This window comes from Pteronotus mesoamericanus, unplaced genomic scaffold (genome assembly GCF_021234165.1).
Source record: "Pteronotus mesoamericanus isolate MK-2021 breed Mesoamerican mustached bat unplaced genomic scaffold, CSHL_Meso_final contig_177, whole genome shotgun sequence".
In the NCBI taxonomy this organism is placed as follows: domain Eukaryota; kingdom Metazoa; phylum Chordata; class Mammalia; order Chiroptera; family Mormoopidae; genus Pteronotus; species Pteronotus mesoamericanus.
In genome coordinates, this window is record NW_026555073.1 from 6,598,178 (window position 1) to 6,621,061 (window position 22,884).

The 22,884-nt window shown below is 39.3% G+C and overlaps 1 protein-coding gene across 1 annotated transcript in view; it reads right to left on the reverse strand.

Moving 5' to 3' along the window:
* ATP7A (ATPase copper transporting alpha) overlaps positions 1–20,303 on the reverse strand; it is a 90,739-nt gene extending 70,436 nt beyond the window's left edge. The window contains exon 1 of the mRNA XM_054566661.1: positions 20,141–20,303. The gene's annotated coding sequence lies outside the window, so the exon portion shown is untranslated. The remainder of the gene's footprint in view (positions 1–20,140) is intronic.
* Positions 20,304–22,884: the final 2,581 nt, after the last annotated feature.

Sequence of the window (22,884 nt, forward strand, 5' to 3'; positions counted from 1 at the left end):
TTTGCAGGCTGGCACTCAATCCACAGAGCCACACCAGCCAGGGCTCATTTTATAAGTTTAGCTCTAAGACAAAATAAGTGCCCCAAGCCCCTGAGGAAAAGAAAAAAATTTAAATACCTATGAAAAGTAAAAACAACTGTATTTAACCATTTTATGACGTTGAAAAAGCATTTATTTAACATTTGCTATAACTGATTTAAGGACAAGTAAGCTATAAAATAAACGATAAAAGTCTGTCAGATCTGAAAATGACAAGTCAGCTTGGGCAAACTTCTCAAGTATGTCATTAATTTTATTTTTAAAATTACTAACAAATAATATTAATTACCCTATCAGACATTAAAATGTCTTTAAATGTATTATTTAAAAGTTCTTATACTGATGTCAGAATAGACAGATGCTTGCAACAGAACAGAAAGTCCAAGAAACAGACCTATGTGTATATATGAGAATACAGTGCGCACAGACAACGGCAGGGTGATCACCAGAGGGAAAGGGGGTGAAAGGAGATAGAAGCGGGTATGGGGGGAATAAATGGTGATGGAGGGAGAATTAACTTGGGCGGTGAATACACAATACAATATACAGATGATGTATGTATAGAATTGCACACCTGACACTTACAGAGTTTTATTAACCAACGCCACCCCAAGAAATTCAATAAAAATAAATTTTAAAAAAATAATGTAGTATATAATAAAGGCAGCATTTCCAATCAATGGAGAAACCATTAAGTGGTGTTAGCATCATGCGCTAACCATTTTTTCGGTGAAAAAGGAAACTTCATCCAGTGCAAACAGCTCAATTGTGATACAGCATGCCTGGGGAACAGCTCGGTATGTGCTAACCATCTGAGGGGAATGTTTTCAGATCCCATCGTGCACCAAAATTACTCCCAACCGAGTTAAAGACTGAAATGGAAGAAGAAAATAGAAAATGCTACAAAGATATAAAGGTGAATATTAATTAACAATAGCAACAACAAAACGTAGGGTGGGGAAGGCCCTTCTAAGCAGAAACCAAAAAGGAATAGATATTAACATTTAATGATAAAAAAATGTTAAAATTTCATGTGGCAAAATATACCATGTAAACATACTAGAAAAACATACATGGAGTTTCTGTTGGGGGTAATGAAATGTTCTGGAATTAGACAGAATATCCTTAAAAAAAAAACCCCACTGAATTATACACTTCAATAGAGTAACTTTTAGGATATGCATATTATACTTAAGAAACCCAAATAGTTATTTATAAGTCAGGCAACTGACAAGGTAAGAAATTCAAAATACCAATAAACACATGAACATTTACATTTAAAGTTATAAGTTAAAACAACAATAATAAAACACTTTCTCCCTACTAGGTTAGTAAAATATGACTATTACCATATAGCTTAAAACAGAACAAAAATAGGCAACAACCTAAATTTCTACATTAGGGCATTACTGCCCCCAATACTGAAGCCAAAGCGGGAGTGAGAGATATTTTCTTACCCTTCATCCCTGAAGCTGAGATGCTGCTAAGTGACTCTAGACCTGGCTGGGCAGATGCTTCTGCCCAGGGTTTTGAATCCAGAGGAAGTTATACAAATACACGGTGACAGTCACAGAGAATTCACGGCAGTTGCAGCCGCAGCATCAGGGGGCCAGCAGCAGTGATGGCCAAAGTACTGAGAAAGCCAGTGTTGTTGGACAGGTCCCCACCAGACTGTTGTTATGGTATGACCTTGCCCTGGTGTAGCCTCGCTGGATTCCTGCCCATTTTCCAAGCCTGGCTGACCATCTTCCCTGTTGACTCCATAAGCAATCCTAATAGCCTACCAATAAATTCCTTGTCTGGTTAAGTGAGTCAGAACTGTTTTATATTGTTTGCAAGCAAAACCTTGGCCTAATACATGTATAATACCATGTGGTCATTAAAAACAATGATGTAGCCCTCACCGGCGTGGCTCAGTCAGGCAGCGGTCATACCGCAAAGCTGAAAGGCCGCAGGTTATATTCACAGTCAGGACACGTGCCCAGGTTGTGGGTTTACTTTGGTCACTGATCTGAGCGCGTGCAAGAGGTGGCCGCATTGGGGTTTCTCTCCCTCTCTTTCTTCTTCCCTTTCCCTCTCTATAAAAATAATTTTTAAAAAAACCAAAACAAAACAATGATCTAGTCCTGGCTGGTGTAGCTCAGTGGATTGAGCACCAGCCTGTGAACCTAAAGGTTGCTGGTTCAATTCCCAGTCAGGGCACATGCCTGGGTTGGGGGCCAGGTCCTGGGATAGGGGTGTGTGAGAGGCAACCGACCGACGTTTCTCTCGCACATCAATGTTTCTCTGCCTCTCTTTCTCTGTCCCTCCCCATCGCTGTAAAAAAATAAATAAAACCTCTTTAAAAACTGATTTAGATCTCCATTTACAGACAGAAAAAAAGTTCAGGACACATTAAGTAAGAAAAAGCAAAATTTTCATGCTGCAAAAAGTTCTCTTAACCAACTTCCAGTGGATTAACTGATGGTCTCGCTTCTATCACTATAATATTCAGATGCCCACAGCATCTATCACTATAATATTCAGATGCCCACAGCATCTATCACTATAATATTCAGATGCCCACAGCACGCTTATACGCACTCCCTGCCTCACCAGGAGTATGTTGGCCTACTGATTCCCCTGCGTTTGCTCCCAAGCCTGTTTATGCCCACTGAACTTCTCATAATCATGTGATTCAATGAAATATTATGTAAACTAGTGAAATATGAGTATAAAAGAGAGCTATTCTTTCTATGAAAACAAAGGTAAATGCTTTTAGAAACACTCACTAAAGGCGAACAGTAAACTGCTGAAACAGCTATACATGAAACAACTTAGCGATTGGGGGGCGATCATAAAAATCTAAAAGAATTCTGTTCTCTACTCACATGAAACTAGACTAGAGACTGGAAAGCTGGAATAAAGCAATATGGATGTGGTATGTGCAAGAAAGAAAAGAAAGAACTCCAGAGGACCCATATGCAAAGAGCAAGCTTTGGCCCTACAAATAACAATTAGACAATGAATAAAGACATTCTAGGTTTTTAAAAAAGTAATAAGCCATATATTCACAGTTTTTATGGTTCCTTTCTTCAATTCGCCACCACTGAATGGTTAGGAAAGTTTTTAGCATGGGTCCATTTTTTTTGTGTGAGATAAGACTCTACAATAACCCACAGAACAAAGAGGAAAGAAATCTGATTCCACTGTGTTTTAAAAGGGCCCTCATAATTTACATTTTCAGCCGCGCCTAAAATTTGTCATAAGCCAACTTTTATAAATAGTTGAATGATCAAGTAGAACTGAGCCCTGACCAGTGTGGTTCAGTTAAATGTGGTGACAAGGAAGTAGGATTTGACATTATGTATTCCAGAATACTTTGACTTTTCCCAACATCCATATTTTTCATAAATTTTCTCTTTTTGGTAGACCAAGGTCCAAAGAGCAATTTTTAGCATGAAGCAAACATTCCATAAACATAGTCCCTATCTATACTCCCACCCACACCCAACCCCTCAATTCTTTTAATGTCCTGTTTTATAGACTTTGGTTAATAAAGGTGAAAACCTGATAACATTCTGTCCTGTTCAAAGTTGAATCACTATCAGAACAGGTTAGGATGAAAAATTATGCACTGGAAATGTGTGGGAGCTTCAGTTCCTTTAAAAAGGAACTAGCAATTAAAAATTGTTAAGGACACCTGTTAAGCCAGGTATTTTTATACATATGAATGAGAATGAATTCAGAGAAGGTTTTCATCATTCCAGACATGTAAGAGGTTTTTTTTTTTAAAAAAATAAAGCTTTCTTTTTAAAAAAATTAATCTTGGGGGGGAGGGAGAGAGAGGGAGAGAGCAACATTGATTTCTTGTTCCACTTATTTATCCATTAAGTGGTTGCTTCTTGTATGTGCCCTGACCGGGATCAAACCTGCAACCATGGCGTATGGGGACAATGCTCTAACCAAGTGAGCTACTCAGCTAGGACAAGGGTTTTTAACTGGCAAGTTTCAAGTGCTTTGTTATCACAAACAAGCAAAAGCCCTAATATTGATGGCTCTATCAAATCCACTGAATTGCTGGGGAAAATATTATTAGAAGTCCATTGCACATTTATTGAACAAAAATCTATCAACGATATGTACTATTTTGGGAATTCAAAGCACAAATTCTGCCCTGGCTGATGTGGCTCAGTGGATTGAGCGCTGGCCTGTGAACTGAAAGGTCACAGGTTCCATTCCCAGTCAGGCACATGCCTGGGTTGTGGGCCAGGACTCCAACTGGGGGTGCATGGGAGGCAACCACACTTGGACGTTCCTCTTCCTCTCTTTCTCTTTCCCTTCCCCTCTCTCTAAAAATAAATAAAATCTTTTTAAAAAGAATTCATTCCTCAGTTCTATGATTCTGTGTTTTCTTAGAAAGCACTAGGATGAATTTTGTCATCTCACAAAACTAAGATTCTAAAATATGCTGGAATCTTTAGAAAGTAGTTATGGTAGAGTAAAAACTATGTTTTATCTACAGGGGAGCTATTTCCCCCCATTTAAGGCATGTAATTTTCATAAAGTAAATGCTTTCCTTCCATTAGTTTGCTTTAAAAGGGATTCACCTTTTTAACGCTGAAAAATCTGTGAGTCAAGCTGTAACTAAATTCTAAAGTTTGGTTTAGTATATTCTGTTGGGTTTTTGAAATAAATTGTTAAAGTGCCTCTTCTCTTGCCTTACCTGCCCTTTTTTCCTCTATTTTTGAAGGGTTCATGTGCATAAACATATACATACAAATAAGTAAGACAGGCTGAACTTAAGTAATTAATATCTTCCAGCTAAAAACTAATTCTGACAACACCTCCTATGAATGTAGGGAATTAAAGTTGGACACAGCACAAAGAAAAGTAATTCGATCAAATCAGGATAAGTGTAAGCATCTACATTCAAAGATGACACTCCCATACTTTTCTCATGAAACAAACTGTAAGTGGCCAGATTTTTGCCAATCAGTCTCTCCAACATGCACACACAATAGTGAGCTTGATGGAAATGGCTGAATTAACCTGCAAAGCTTAATAATTATGAGCCAAGTTCCTAAAGAGTGGGTAGAACTTGGACAATATAAAAAAAATTTAACAAAACATATGGACCAGCCAAGATGAGGGCGTTAGGTAGACATGCTTCACCTCCTTGCACAACCAAAAGAAGGGTAACAACAATTTAAAAACAAAACACAACCAGAACTGCCAGAAAATCACACTGTATGGAAGTCGATAACCAAGGAGTCAAAGAAGAAACATTCATGCAGACTGGTAGGAGCGGTGGGGATAGGCAGCCAGGGTGGAGAGGACACGTGGCAAGAGGGAACCTGGGGGACCAGCCAGGAAACGCAGGGCTGGCGGACAATCGGTCCCACGTTCACATGCAGATAAAAACCAGGAGGAACAACTGGGGAGCGAGAAAGATTGTGCAACACAGGGTCCCAGTGCCGGTAAATAAAGCCTCATAACCTCTTACTGGAAAAACGTGTAGGGGTTGTGGCAGTGAAAGAAACTGCCAGTCTCTCAACAGAATCCGTTGGAGGGGCCCACGGGGTCCTAGAACGTACACACGCCCACTTACTCAGGAATCAGCACCGGGGCAGCACCTGGAAGGGCGCCATTCACTTGGGGGAAGCAGGGAAAGTGACTGAAAGCAGGGTGAGAGCCAAGCAGGCAGCATTGTTCCCTCTCTGACCCCTTCCACCCGACACAGCACCACAAGCAGGGAAGTGGGTTGCCCTGCCCTGGAGAATACCTAAGGCTCCGCCCCTCGTGATGTAACAGGAGCACCAAGACAAAGAAATATGGCCCAAATGGAAAGAACAGATCAACGCTCCAGAAAAAGAACTAAGTGACAAGGTGATAGCCCACCTACCAGATGCAGAGTTCAAAACACGGGTAATCAGGGTGCTCGGAGAAATGATTGAGTATGGACACAAAACAGAGGGGAAGTGAAGGCTATGCAAGGTGAAATAAAGCAAAATATACAAGGAACCAACAGTGAAGGGAGGAAACCAGGACTCAAGTCAATGATTGGAAGCAGAAGGAAGAAATAAACATTCAACCGGAACAGAATGAAGACATAAGAATTCAGAAAAATGAGGAGAGGCTTAGGAACCTCTGGGACAACTTTAAACATTCCAACATCCGAATCATAGAGGTGCCAGAAGGAGAAGAGGAAGAGCAAAAAACTGAAAACTTATTTGATAAAATAATGAAAGAAAACTTCCGCAATCTGGCAAAGGAAACAGACATACAAGTTCAGGAAGCTCGGACAATCCCAAACAAGTTGGACCCAAAGAGGGCCACACCAAGACACATCATAATTAAAATGCTAAAGATCAAAGATAAAGAGAGAAAAGAAGAGAGTTACCTACAAAGGAGTTCCCATAACACTATCAGCTGATTTCTCAAAAGAAACCTGGCAGGCAAGAAGGGACTGGCAAGCAATATTCAAAGTGATGAAAGGCAAGGACCTACAACCTAGATTACTCTTATCCAGCAAAGGTATCATTTAGAATGGAAGGGCAGACAAAGTGCTTGCAAGATAAGGTCAAGTTAAAGGAGTTCATCATCACCAAGCCCTTATTATATGAAATGTTAAAGGGACTTATATAAGAAAAAGAGAAGATCAAAGCTATGAACAGTAAAATGACAACAAACTCACAACTATCAACAACTGAATCTGAAAAACAAAAACAAACTAAGCAAACAACTAGAACAGGAACAGAATCACAGGAATGGAGATCACGTGGAGGGTTATCAGCTGGGAGGGGAGGGGAAGGGGGAGAATGGGGGTAAAGGTACAGGGAATAAGAAGCATCATTGGTAGGTACAAAATACACTGGGGGAGGTTAACAATAGTATAAGAAATGAAGAATCCAAAGAACTTATATGTATGACCCATGGACATGAACGAAGGGGGCGGGAAGGCTGGAGGGAAGGGGGGCACCATGTGGATGGGGTCAAAGGGGAGAAGAAAAATGGGGCAACTGTAATAGCATAATCAATAAAATATACTAAAAAAAAACATACAGAGAACTAACGTGCCAGTTGAATAGAGAGAAGAAATATTGTGCATAGGAGCAGGAAAGCCGGTTTGCCTAGTCAGGATCAAGGGTGTGGGTGGGAATGTGGCAGGAAAGGAATCATAATAGCCTATCTTTACATTCACTGAGCATATTTTTGTTTACACAGAGGCCTTTCATAAATTTATTTCATTGAAAATAGCAGGTATATACATTAGGCAATTCATTAATTCAATATACATTAAAGAGAACATTGTTGGCATCAGACAAACTTAGACTTGAATCCAAATTCTGCCACTTTGTAGTTGTGTGATCATAAATAAGCAAATTGTTTGATCTCTCTAATGCTCAGTTTCCTCATCTCTTACCAGGTAATTCTTACCCAAGGGACTGCTGAGAGGAATATATCAGACAACATATGTAAAATTCTTTGCGCATAATTTGATATTGTCTTTGCCTTACTGATATTGCTAAGAGCCTAGTGTCTTTTAGGTCCTGTGCCAGGCCCAGAAAGGTGAGTGAATAGGACACAGGCTCTGCCTTCAAAGGGCTCAGGGATGCATGGTTACTATAGTAACCTAAAAACAAAGGGAGTTGAGCAAAGACTTCATAGAAGAGATGCTTTAATTGTCTTTTTCCCCTTTAAAATATAAGAAAAAAGTCAACTGGAGAAAAACAGAAAATATAGATAAGAAGTATTTAAAAAAAGACAACAAACCAGTGCACCATCAAGAGAGAACTAGTATAAACATTTGGAGGTAGGGATGTATACGTGTGTGTTTCTGTGTGTGCATGTGTCTTTGTAAGTTTAGGAGAATATTTTATATATATATATACACACACACACACACACACACACACACACACATGCATTTTTAATAAAGTGATACACTATTGCTTTATAATATGCTTCTTTTTATTCACTGTTATAATGAATATTTTCTGTCAGTAAATTGTAATATATAACAACACCTAATACTTTTTACTATTTTATCCTTCACAGCCCAATGTGATAGATAGCAGTACTATCTTCATTTTACAAATAATGAAACTGAGACACACAGAGGGTAAAGCACTTTCCCAAGGCACCCAGCTAGGAAGTGACAAAACTGAAATTTGAACCCAGTAAATCCAGTCCATAGTCTATGCCATAATTTAAAAAGGCAAAATAGAAGTCCATTATATGACTGCACCATAATCGAACCAAACTGCTATTGTTAGGTAAACTGGGTCATGAAGGTTGAGTAGGAGTTCTCCAGAGGAACAGAAAGAAACTCCAAACAAAAGGGCCAAGAACAAAATAAAAGGTGTCACACTGTGGCACCTTTGAAGGAGTGCTTTTACTATGACTGGGAATATGACATGAGGTGGGAAAGACAAGGAGACTGAAAAGGTAGGTCAAGTCATATCATGAAGGATAAATTTGAAAAGGACAAGCCTAGAGTCAGAAAGACCAGCTAAAAGTCTGTTGTCCAATAACGGAGTACTATTCAGCCATAAAAAGGAATGAAACTCTCACATATACTTCATCAAGGATGAACCCTAATGACGTTATGCTGAGTAAAATAAGCCAGATAAAAAGGAAAACTACTGCATGATGCCAGTTATAAGAGGTACCAATTGAATGTGGGAGGTGGGGGTGGGTAGGGTGAGGGAGAGTTATGGGGGAAAATGGGGACGCCTGTAACTGAACGACAATTAAAAAAACATACTTAAAAAGAGGTATCTAGAAGAGATAAATTCAGAGAGACAAAAAGCAGAATAGCAAAAAAGAGAGATGTAAAGCAGTGATCTTGGTCACTAAGAAGGACATCCGTAGCACCTAATTGCATGGTGGCGACTGGGACCTACAGGAAAACTCAGCAAGTGGCTGTGATAAAGGTGGGAAAACAAAGAGACCAGTCACTTGTTTGAGATGGAAGTGTTAGTAGAGGAGCCATGTCTTCCTATCTTCTGACTCAGGAGTATCATACCCAATAGGCTATGTGGTCCAATGTATGCACATAGCTCCAGACTGTCTGACTCTCCAGAGTTCTGCTTGGATGTCCCCTGCAAATGCAAGGTAAGTTCAGGCCTCCAAAAATAGCTGCATAAACACTAGCCTTAGCCCTGGCTGGTGTGGCTCAGTGGATTGTGCACCGGCCTGCAAACCAGAGGGTTGCTGGTTCAATTCCCAGTCAGGGCACAGGCCTGGGTTACAGGCCAGGTCCCCAGTAGGGGGTGCACAAGAGGCAACCACACACTGATGCTTCTCTCCTCTTTATCCCTCCCTTCCCCTCTATCTAAAAAAATAAATAAAATGAAAATCTTTCAAAAAAAAGACTAGACTTAGAAGCAGGTTGTAGTAAACCCTGACATTTGTTTTTTTCTTATTTGTAATACAAATGCTTGACTTAGCTTTGATTGCTGAGAAATCCACTTCAAAGACTGCTATCTCTAATAAACACATTGTCAGCCACAGGACTAGATAAAGCTCCAGTCCCGTCCACAACCCAGGCTGCTGCTTTAAGATTTTTGAAGATTTTATTTATTTATTTTTAGAGAGAGAGGAAGGGAGGGAAACATCAATCAGTTGGCTCTTGCATACCCCTCAACCAGGTACCTGGCCCATGATCCAGGCATATGCCCTGACTGGGAATCGAACCAGTGACCTTTTGGTTTGCAGGCCACTGCTCAATCCACTGAACCACACCAGCCAGGGCTAATTTTTTATATTTTTAAAATAATGCAATTCTTTCTTTGATTGCACATTTTATTTTAAACTCTCCCCGTTACCATCTTCACTAACAGCATATTCAAAACTTAATGTTGAGTTGCTGTTAACTTTTTTTCTGGCTACAATTACATTTTTGATTATTTTATTCACTTTTGAATTTTTTTAAATTATTATAGATTAACAGGAATTAAAAAGATAGCAAAGAGATTCTGTGTATCCTTTACCCAATTTCCCCAAATGTTACATCCTGAATACCTATAGTACGACACCCAAAATAAGAAAATTTACATTGGTACATGTGTATGTTTAGGTCTCTGTTTAGAAATCTTGGTTCATTTAGATAACTGATCACGGGTCTGCTTGTTTTTCTATTCTGTGCTTTAATTTCCACTCGTATATTTTAAATTTACCAGTAGAGAGTGGACTCGTAACACCAAAGGAAAAAAAAGCAAGCAAGCAGAATAGATGTTACCAGGGATGGGAGAAAGGGCAGTGAGAAGTCATTGTTTAGTGGGTACAGAGTTTCTGCTTGGGATGATGAAAAGTTCTGGAAAAGAATAATAGTAATTAGGCCCTGGCTGGTGTGGCTCCGTTGATTGGAGCATCGTTCTGTAACCAAAAGGCTGCAGGTTCGATTCTAGTCAGGGCACATGCTTGGGTTGCAGTTCGGTCCCCCAGTCCAGGCGCATTCAAACCCTGGTCCAGGAGTGTGTGCGAGGCAACCAATCAATGTGTCTCTCTTGCATTGATGTTTCTCTTTCTCCCTTCCTCTCTCCCTCTCTTTCTAAAGGCAATGAAAAAATGTCCTCAGGTGAGGATTAAAAAAAAAAAAATAGTGGTTTAAGAGTTACACAACATTGTGAATGTACTTAATGCCACTGAATTGTACACTTAAAATGGTTAAACTGGCCCTGGCTGCTATGATTCAGTGGATTAGGCACCGGTCTACAAACCAAAGGGTCGCTGGTTTGATTCCCAGTCAGGGCACACGACTGGGTTGCAGGCCAGGGCCCCAGTAAGGGGTGCGTGTGAGGCAACCACACATGGATATTACTCTCCCTTTCTTTCTAAAAATAAATAAAATCTTTAAAAAATAAAATGGTTAAACTGGTATTATATTACATATATATTTTACAAAAAAAGAACAAACAAATCTATTGCCCGGAAGGGAAATGATTAGGTCTGGAGACAGAAAGGGGGTGGGAGGGGGAAATTGAGAAATATCAAGAACTTAACAGATTTGGTGATTGACAATGTGAGGTGAGGAAAAAAATATCTCTCGGGTTTCTGGGTATAGAGGAGTGGCAGTTTAAGTTTCCTTTTATCATAAGGAACCAAAGGCCCAGAAACACAAAGTAATTTGTCCAACGTTAGTTTGTTAATAGCAGAACTGGAACTTAAACACCAGACTCCTGATTCAAATTCAGTTCTCCTTCTATTACAGCACAACACATCAAGAAAGAATATTATCTTACATTTATATAGCACTCTATAATTTAAAAGTACTTTCACATACATTATTTCATTCAATACTCATCGCAACCTATGAGTTAGAGCAAATTTCATCATAATTTTACAGATGAGTACACTTAAATAGAGTAAGAAAATTGATGCAAGTCTTTAACATCCTCAAAGATCTAAATGTCTTCTGTTTGATTAGAGGAGAGCCTTAAGGTGGAAAGTGAGATGCAAATGATGAACTTGGCACAACCGTGCTGCTGTATGTAGTAGATACTGAGGGGAAATTGGGGCCAAAAGTAGAAGTGGTTTCCATAGGTTTCTGGGCCGCCATATTGCATAACTCCATGTCATAATTTTTATAGACTCATAATGTAACTGCTGCCCCCTGGAGTTGTGTAAGACAACAGCCCTGGGTGAAAATAAAGTGGGAGTCTCCAACCTGCAAATCAGGATCTACTGGCAGGTTGAAACCTCACCTCATGGAGCGCCAAGCTGGTTTCCAATAATGGCTTCTCTCTGCTACTCACCCTTTCTGCCACAAGTCTCAGCCAGCATATTCCCAGAGCGAAGGGGAGAACAGCACAGCCAGCAACAGCTTCTCAAGGACTGCAATGCTTGTATCTGTCCTGATCTCAAGACTCAGATTAAAAGAAGCTCCTCCTTTAATAAGGTTGGCCTTCACCATAATAAAGGATTGGGAGGAAACAGAGATGGTCCTGTGTGATCATTTCTACTTGTCTGGTGTGGAAAAAATTCTAAAAACTGCCAGGATATTGCTGTTGAATCTTCTTAGAATATGATCATACCAACATCAAATCCAAGGGTAACGAGAGAATAAGGCAGGTCATAACAGGCGTTCATTTGGCAAAGCACTCATGCCTTAAACCAACTTGAGAGAATACTAACACAGACTACAAACAAAACTAACTACACAAGCCTCTGACAGAGTTGTATCTAGGTACCACACAAGAACTAGGACACAAATGGTCTAGGCTTCAAATACAGAATAGACTCTAAAACTGACCAGATGCTTCCAATGTAGCACAGAACCTAAAACAATGACCACTGGTAGTCCTCAAATGGCCAAGTCAAATAACTGCAGTTACGTTTCTCTTCTCACAGAAAGACAACCAAACCCCTGGCTGGTGCCTCAGTGCCGAACTGTGAACCAAAGGGGGCGCTGGCTGAATTCCCAGTCAGGGCACACACCTGGGTTGCAGACCCGGTTCCCAGCAGGGAGCGCACGAGACGCAACCACACATGGATGTTTCTCTCCCTCTCTTTCTCCCTCCCTACCCCATCTCTAAAAATAACTAAATAATATCTTTAAAAACAAACAAACAAACAAACAGAAAGACAACCAAAACCAAAGGTTAGGCAAATGTGGTCTGTTTTGCTCGAAGACATTTCTGATGGCATTCCACCAAGCATCACAGAACGTATTTCCTTGCCTTGCCTAACCTTCTTCTACTTCGCCCAACTTCTTGGACTTCCCACTGGCACTTCATGTGTACGTTGCTCTCCACTGTTACCCGGTGTCACTGTGGTTACTGACCGCAGCCGCTCTGCGTGAATATCATGTTATTGCCTTTATACTTGTGTCCCTGGGAAAACTTAATACAACATTCTAAACTCAGGAAACACCTAAGAGCGGAGATGGTATCAAACGGAGCCGGCATGACTCCAAAGCCCATGTTCCTAACCTTCTCCAAAACAGGGTATCCAAAGGAATTTAGCGCAGATTAAATAGCTGTTGAAAGCATTCAAAAGATGACGAGTGTACTGGAAAAACCCAGCCTTCCCTCCCGTGTTTCTCCTCTACTCTCACACTACTACCGCACTCACAACACTTCGGACACCAGATGGGTGGGGATTTTCCCCAAGCCATTCTCTGTGACACCAGCTGAGTGCCCTGCAATTTAATTAACTCTGACACTGTCCATCTGGAGATAGTGTCAGATGTCATGGGTTAAGAGCTCAGTCCCACAAGGCTGCTCTACCCCACTTCCCATAGCTGTTTAAATCATTCAAAAGATGGCCCGCATCTATCAATTTCAACACTCCTCTCCGAGGTTAAACTCTCTACTACAATCAGGCAAGTGCCCTCACTGCCACGCGGTCCTTGTTTGCCACCTCTTTCTATGATTTTATTGAGATGATTCTCCTCACCGAGAGTGTTCTCTTCCACACATTTAAATCCTATCACGTTACTTGTCTGTAAACTCCACAAAGCAGGACCGTATCTGCTGTGTTCACTACGATATCCCCAGCACACTGCACACGGTACCTACTCAAATAATTGTGGAGTGAGTCAATGAACCCAAGTCCCAACTCCTCCATGAAAAGCATGTCAAATACTTGTACCCACCCCCTTTTTGAACGCTGGATACCCTTGGAATAACCATCACAGTTTAGTACCTAATTTCTCTGTAATCGTTTGGTATTACACTCCTTTGTCTGGCTGGACATTGGAGCATATGCTTTGTGCTTCTTTGCATACTACACAGAGCTGATGTAAACACTAGATATATGAGAATATAATAAGCATTTATTAATTGGAATGCTGATATAGTTCAATATAAAAATTCAATTTGCACACAACTTCATAAAAATTCAGTTATTTTGCAAAGTAGGTTAGACGTGAATGAAGCCTTTTCCATTTTACATATCAGAAACCATTCAGCAGAAGTATGGTCAGCATTTGGCAATTTGAAAAATAATCTAGAAAATCTCCACAGCCCAGACAGAGTCTGTGTCTTATTAATTCTACAAGAAGACTGGTGAAGAAATAGAACGAGTACATCAGGGTGATATGACTTGCTAGCTGTCATAACGAGTTTTGAAATAGCATGCCAGCATAATGTACGTGCATTGCAGGCTACTGTACCCTCCTAGTCTGAGGTTTCCACTTTCTATGGCGCAATGTAGAAATCGAGTTGGCCAAAAAGTCCGTATAGTTTTTTCCATAAAGTAAAACACGGTTTTCATTTTCACCAGTAACTTTATCGATTTGGGTATTTTGAGTACGTCAGCTATCTCCTGTGTGGTAGAATGTTAATTGTTCTGAACAAGTGTCTCAGTTTGACCACTATCAACTTCAACTGGTCTCCCCGACCGTGGAGCATCGTCCAGTGAGAAGTCTCCAGTATGAAACTTCACAAACCACTTTAGACATGTTTGATTAGTCACAGCACCTTCTCCATACACTGCACAAATCTTTTTTGCATTTCAATTGCGTTTCTACCTTTCTTCAAATAATGAAGCACGGTATGTCAAATATGTCACTTATTTTCTTCCGCCTTTAATGTTAAAATGGCTACACAAAAATTCACCAATTTTGATAAGTTTTTTTATGCATGCTGATATGACAGCTGTCACAATACAATCTAACAAAATTGTTTTGAATGAAGTTAAAGACAACTAAGCGCCACTAGAGCCATCTTACGGAAAAAAACCAAATGAACTTTTTGGCCAACCTAATTAAATACTGTTTCCTGGTACTGACTGATTAGTATATTGCTCCTATAGTCTACTAATTTATGGTACAGCAAAATTATAATTTAAAATTTTATTATACAGGTTGCTAAAACTATGTTTACAGTAAGTAATGTCTTAAAAGAATAACAATAACTAAACTTTGTGTGTTCACTACCTGCCAGGCACTGCTTTGGGGCTTTACCTGTATTAACTCACTGGCAACCCTAAGAAGCAGGTGTTGTTATTGACCCCGTTTCAGAAATGTGGAGGAACTGAGGCAAGAAAGATAAGAAACCCGTCTAGGGTCATACAAGCAGTAAGCAGAGGAGCTGCGTGTGATTCCAACCCAGGCAGTCTGGTGCCACAGACGCCATTCTTAATTCTGTTATAGTGCCTCTCTAAAATAGCACATCGCGGCCTGGGAAATTAAGATGCCTTCAAGTTATCAAGAGAATAATATCCAGTAGTCCAGAAAATGTAACCAGCACATGTTCCAATTTACGCTTATCACCTTTTATTGCATGATCTCTTAGTACAGTTTAAATACACATATTATTATAAACATCAAAGTCCAAATGAAGTTCAAAGATGTGCTCACTGTAAAGATAATAAAACAACTATAGCTCTGGCTGGGGTAGCTCAATGGCTTGAGTGCCCACCTGTAAACCAAATGGCCGTCGGTTCGATTCCCAGTCACGCACATGCCTGGGTTGCAGGCCAGGTCCCCAGTAGGGGGCACTGGTGCAAGAGGCAACCAATCGATGTAACTCTCGCACATCGCTGTCTCTCTCCCTCGCTTCTCCATCCCTTCCCCTGTCTCTAAAAGTAAATAAATAAAAATTTAAAAGAAACCAAGAAACATAAACCATTTCTATTCTCTTCCTGAGACACTCTGAGAATACAAATAAAATAAGACTAACACCATTTTAAACATTAGAAAACAAAACTATGAGTTCTTACTCTTGAATTTAGTTTGAAACTCCCAAGGGAATATTGAGCTACCAATATTTTAACTTTTAATCATCAAATAAATTTGTTCATTCACATTTCAAAGAAGGCAACTGGGCATTTCTCTCTTTAGGACAAACAAGGCACTCTACACATTAGCCTGAATTTTGCTCAAATGTCTATGTTCTTTAAAAAATGCAAAGAACAAACTGACTGTAACCAGAGGGGAGGGGGAAGGGGGACACCTGGGGAAGGGAGGGGAAGGGACAGGTCAAGGAACGAGTACAGAGGACACATGGACAAGGAGAAGGGGGGATTGAATGTGGGAGGGGGGAGGGCAGGGGAGAGTAATGGGGAGAATGGGGACAACTGTAGTTGAACAATAAAAAAATTTAAAAGAAAAAATGCAGTTCATTTTTTTTGTTGTTAGATAAGAGCATAGGTTGTTACGCCAGACTGAGTAGCTAGTCTCAGTTTAGCCATTTGCTAGGTCTAGGAATAAAATTTTGCCCTATGAAAGCATATGTCAACTCTTACCAAGGTAGAGAAAACAGACAAAGTACCAGATTTATTTTTTCACAACAGACAGGGGAATGGCTCTGGTCTTCATTTATATGCAACAACAACAACAAAACCAGTAAAAAATTCAGGGTCCCATGATTCACCATTTGCCCTAAAGTTAAGAAACAAGAATTTGTGGGTTACTTTGTAATAACACAGTAAACAATCATAATCATAACTTGGCACTCAAGGTCAAATAATACACTGTACTAAACAAATTATTCCTTTATCCATCATCATACATGAATTTAAGGCTTTAAAACTATGTGAAGACTACAAAGGTTTATCCTTTTATCACCTAGGTAGAAAAAGCAAGAAAAGACTGCTTTAGATGGATGATACTTGAAGACATATGACACCGATCTGATTGCTGATACATGAAAATGAACTTACAGTTGTGATTAGAAATTAATAGTAAGATATTGTGACTGTAAATCGGAACTAAAAAATGATATTTAGAACTAACAATAAAATGGTATAGTAAAATAAGAGAGCATTTATTGACCAAAATGAAACTAGTTGCATACAAATGAATTAATAATATTGATGTTTTAATATAATTAATATATTAATAGTCAATATATACTTTATATTATTAAATTAATATAATAATTCAAGTAGGATCCTTAGAGCAAATAATTTTAGCATCACCAAAAACAATTAAATGTCTTCTTTTTTCCCCTACTATTGTTAAGTGCAAGGATCAACAAAGGAGATTACATTTGTAACTCTTTATCAGCTAAGCTCTCTGTTAGGCTTTTGTTAGCTGAAAAATCAACTCTTTTTTTAATTGATTTGAGAGAGAGAAAAACATCAATTCGTTCTTCCACTTAGTTATGCATTCATTGGTTGATTCTGCATAAAACAAAACACTTTAACTTTTACAAACAAAATCAACTAAGGTAAATGGCCCAACTAAAACAATTTCCCTAAAATGTGAAATAACCCATTTATTTCAATCAGTTAATTATTAAAATGCACTTCTGATTATAGGTTTGGAAAACTGAAATTCTATACTTGAGGAATTATAAAGTAAAAAACAGATGAAAAAATTAAATCCCCGAGCCATAGCTGTATAATTCTAAATGTGGGCAGAAAACTTGGGACAAAGTGCACCTAATTGGTTCAAAATGGGGATATTTTATTGTCATTTCCTTCAGGGAAAGAAGTACCTGTGAAAATGGATGTAACCTATCAATACCCCACACATTTCAGCCCACAGGATAAGGAAATCACTTAAATTTTCTAACAGTGCTGGAGAAACTAGGAACAGATTTATGAAACCAGAAACAATCTACGTTTTCACTTTAATGAAACACATTCCAAAGGTATTGTGACATATTTCCTGCCACACTATCTCAGCAAGTAAGTTACAGCACATTAAATCAACCTGAAGACAAATTTATAAGTGAAAAACGTGACTGCTGGGATGGTAAATTGAAATGAATAGGCCTGACTGTTGCCTGCCTCCCTGCTCCCTGCCCCCATCTTGATTCATGTCCTAGGAAAGATCACTGTGTAAAACAAAAGTCTGTGAAACCTTTCGATGCTCTACTGCCCTTTAACAAAGATGAGTAGAGAAAATCTTGAGACAAAACTCCCAAATATTATTCTTCACCTCTGTTAGTACCTGTAGCATCTCAGGCAAACCTCTTCTCAAAATTCACCAACTGACAAATGCAGATTATTTTCAGTGATTTGAGATGTCAAAAGTAGTGACTCAATTTGTCAAATATATATTTATATCGAGGATTTTTAAAAAGGAATGTATTGCCTCAGAGCCCCCAGAGAAGTAAAAGTTGTAGCGTGTTAAGTTGGGGTTTTCTCTTGCTCTTTGCTGTCATTTTCAAAGAAATTTTACTGCTTCTGCATGTACTTTTAAAAGAAGTACATGCATTACAGACCAGAGATTTTAACCTATCCTCTAGAGGGGTTACTGTTCCTAGGGATTACTACCTAGAAGCCACAAATCTATGACTGGAGGGAGAGAAGAGTGGAAGAGGGTATAAGGGGGATATATGGTAATGGGAAAAATACAATAAAAATGGGGGGAAAAGACTACGATTGGAAAAGAATAGTTTCTATCACATTAAAAACTAGTAGAGAAATCAGTTTAGAAGACAAAAGGAAATGCAGAAATTCTTTGGTGAAAACCTGGAACAGCTTCTGACTTTAGACAATGTTGTTATTCATTCCTAACAATGTAAAAAATGAGTCTATGGAGGAGAGGGGTCTAAGGGGACTAAATGGTAATGGGAAAAATGCAATAAAGATTAAATAAAAAACAGAAAAATGATTCCAAATTATATTTACACACAACACTCAATCAGAATTGAAGTATAGCTAGCGTCACTTCTTCCTCTTTTAGAGTTTACATTAGAAATAAATACCATACATTAACAGTCTTTGTCATTTCATGTATTTTTACTCTATATAAGCTTTTCTATGGATTAAATGTTTAATGTTATAAAGATTTGAAAATCTCACCAATACAGAAGAACAAAAAAAAAAAAACCCTTAAAAAACAGTGGATATATTGCGAAGTGAAGGAATTACGGGTGATTTCTATTTGTTTTTATTTTTCAATTACAGTTAACATTCTACTCCACCGTCTTGACTGGATGTGTATAAGCTCTTTAGTTGGCTGCAGGGTGGTTGGATACGGTTGTAAGGTTACCAGTTTTGTATTCTGTATTTTTTTCTCTTAACCAGTGAAATCTTGCAAGATGTGGCTCTGTTAGAAATAGGGGTGTTGATGCACAGTTGTGTTCTTGGATGTCCTGCATGTTTTTAGCCCCTCCAAGGCTTGGCTCACACTATTTTTTCTACCTGCCCTGCCATCCCTTACAAAGGTAAAGGCTTTCCATTTTTCAAGGCCTAGCTCAAATGCTCCTTTCCCTCTACTCTGCTAACACTTTCTGCTCTAATATATGTTGAGATTAAAAGGGTGTATCAGTCTTCCCTACTACATTGTGAGACCTTCCAGTATTTAAAAAAATCAAAAACAAAAACCTCTCCTGTCGACTGTAGATATAAGAAAGTTTGAAAGATAAAATATAAAATCTCAGTTCAAAATATCCTTTAAAAAGGGTGGGAGAGCGAGCCTAATTATTCAATTAGTGGAACTGCTCTAACCCATTGTCTTCACAACTAAATTCAACTACTTGAGTGCGAACTCTTTTGAGGCCAGAAACTCTGTCGTATTTTTTGTGTATGTCCCCTACCACCCCTCAGACGTCAGTATCACCTAATTAAATGTTGTGCACACACTTTCAATACAAAGCCATATTACTGCGGATGAAGAGGCTGTAATTAAAACAAAGACGAGGTGCTGAAAAATACTAACTTGTGAAACAGTAAGAGTTGTTGATTAAGAGTACCTCACCTCCTACAAGAAAACGTGACAAAGATAAGGATGCCACAGGGTGCAACAAGGATGGCGAGTAACTTTACTGGAAGGGGACAGAATGAACAAAACGGAATGGAAGGAAACACGAGCGTTCTCTCAGTTTAGCTTATCCTCCCAGAGCGAGACACGCCGCAAAATTTTTTTTATATTATTTCATTAATAATGATGGACAGTCTATGGAATTTTCAATACCGGACAGAGACCTTTTTGTACCTTCAATTAATCAGGTAATAAGATAGGCCATGGATAATCAGGAAACTACCCCGGGAGGGTACAGAAATTAACACAGGTCAGAACCTAATTTCCCATCTGTATTCCCGCGTAAGGGGCAGTAAAACATGAGTATGGTAAATACCTGAGTCGTAAAGAACTGAGAGTTTGGAGACTGCCCCAGATTAAAATGACCTTCTTGCCCCACTCAGTAGTACAGACTGACAGCACAGTATACCCCTCTAAGAGAACGGGAGGACGGGAAGCCGATATAGGACTAACCTGGCTTTTGTCCTACGGTTAAACCTCCGGAGCTCGCAGCTCGTGACAGCGAGAAATCCACACGCGGAGGCTCCAACCTCACACACCGGGAGAAATCATAGCAGCGCCCGTGGCTGTGGCCGCGGCACTGGTGTTGTGGGCGACAGCGGCGGCGGCAACTCCTCCCTCTGCTGCCCCTCTTCCTCCACCCTCCGCCGCCCGCCTGCAGCCTTTGCCCCTCCTTTTCTTCCTCCCCTCACTTCCGGGTGATGCCCGGGCCGGAAGCAGGGCGGATGGGGCGGGGAAACGGACGCGTCACGTGAGGGGAACGCGAGGGCTGGAGTCAGGCTTTCCCGTCCCCTACCGCCCCCTGGCTGACACGCGGCTTCAGGAGAAAGTCTATTTGGCGCTGTAGAGTGTCTCCTTCCCCCTTCACCAAACCGAAATAAAACAGAACATTGTTTTAAAAACCCATCCAAACGTCTGTCATCTGCAGTTTCCTAACCTCCAGCCAAGAAGTACTATACAGCTCCTTGTAAATCAATCGTCTTCCTAATAGTTAAGCCTTTCCGAGCATGAAATTAACGTACTTCCCTCGGACTGTTACAGCCTAACTCCAGATGTGAATATTGGAACTATAAACTTGCTCTCCTCTCTCCACTGAAAAATGAGTTCCAAAAATTTTATTTATATTTAATTCATGCATCTGAATTTCTAATTTTTATATATGTTGCACCTAGCGCAGGAATCTCACCTCACGGTACATTCACAACACTGTTCCAGGCTCTGAATCACTTCTACATTTATTCTTTCAGTTATTCAGCACTTAAAAACCTAGAGTATTCCAAGGATGCAAAAATATTATATATTACCATGAGTTTTAGAGAGAAGTGAGCTGTATAAAATGTAGTAACATGGCAGTAAGCGCTACAGAAATCATTTGAGAAAAATGTATTTTTGTTTTCCAATCTGACTTTTCAAAAAGCAGCAAAATCCTACCATTTTTAAAACCATTAACGTTAAAAGAGTAAGAGGTGAGGCTCCATCTTGCTAACTTCAAATAGACATATAGTCTTTTCATATTTCGTTTCATTAAATATCTGTCATATGAGGTAGGGAAAAACTAATCACAGTTATTTATATTTTTGACAGCAACCATTTGAACCCAGTTCCCATAAAAAGACCATCAAGTCTAATAAATGTTGGGGAACTCAAAATAGTAAGAAACTACAAAGATTAAATTAGTATTTGTAAAAAAAACAAGTGTCTAACACACAATAAGCATATGTAAGTATTAAATAATTTTCATCCTACCTGTTGTCAGATTCCTATTAAGCCTTGACAGACACCACCTTTACTGCCTACGGATGTAAATTATAGGCCTACAATTAAGTATTTCAGAAGTAATTTTTCCTTCCTCCTCAACACCAATACACATAAAAAAAAAATTACCTTCAAAACTCCTTACCTTCCCAGACAAGAATTCTAGCTGTTAATCAACGTGCACAGCCTTAACTATTAGCATACAAATTCATTTCCAATTTTAAAATCTTAAAAATACATCACATGAAATTTGAATGGCTCCTAAGTGGACTTCCAATTACAAGTTATTTTTTAAAAATATTTTATTTATTTTTAGAGAGGGGAAGGGAGGGAAAGAGAGAGAGAAATATCCATGAGTGGTTGCCTCTCACGCGCCCCCTACTGAGGACCTGGCCCGCAACCCAGGCCTGTGCCCTGACTGGGAATCGAACCGATGACCCTTCGGTTTGCAGGCCAGCACTCAGTCCACTGAGCGACATCAGCCAGGGTAGCAGGTTAGTTTTTAACCACAGTATTAACACTGTGCTGAGCTTTCAAAAATATTCTTAGGTCTAGCTTATCTTCTAGAAAACTTTTATCAGAATACCAATCTACTAGTTCTGTAGTTTTCCTAGTTTACCATTATAAACTGCAAGATCCTCTGCCATGCACATCCGTAGTCACCAATCCATTCATTCTAAAACACATTTCTAAATGCATCAACCCTAATCTTCCTTCTCAATGCTCAAAACATTACTACAATGTTCTATAATTTTCACTTTCAAATAGAATGTTTCAAGAAATCAAGTTTCATGGGGTTGAACAGCTTGTAGGTGCCCCCAAAATGCTTACGAAGTGGTATCAGTATTTCCAATAAAAGTCACGAGTGACAACTCATTTGTGCCTCTACAACTAACAAGGTACCTAGTTCTAAATAAGTATGAATTTAAAACAGAATACACTCACTAAAATAATTGTTTTAGAGTGAAATTAACAATGGGATTCATGACATTCACCCTAATTTAAAAAAACTTGATAGCCCTTCAATAACATTTTTAAATTGGCAACGCTTATCAATTGCATGCCTAAATTCTACAGGTTTTTTATATCTTTATTTTTCAAACACTTAACATTGTTTTTCTGTACCAGCTTCAGATGTAAAGCTAAGTGGCCAGAGAAAGCATGCTATTGCAAAAGACTTAATTCTTTTTCACTGCCAACTAGTATTCCACTGTATATGTGTACATCTTATTTACCCACTTGTCTGTTGATGGCCCTTGGGTTGTTTCCCTATCTTGGCTACTGTAAATAATGCTGCAATAAGCATAACGGTGCACATATTCTTTCAAATTAGCATTTTGGGTTTCTTCGGATATACTCCCAAAAGTGGAATTGCTGGGTCATGAGGCAGTTCCATTTTTAATTTTTAAAAGAACCTCCACTTTCTTCCATAGTGGTTGCAC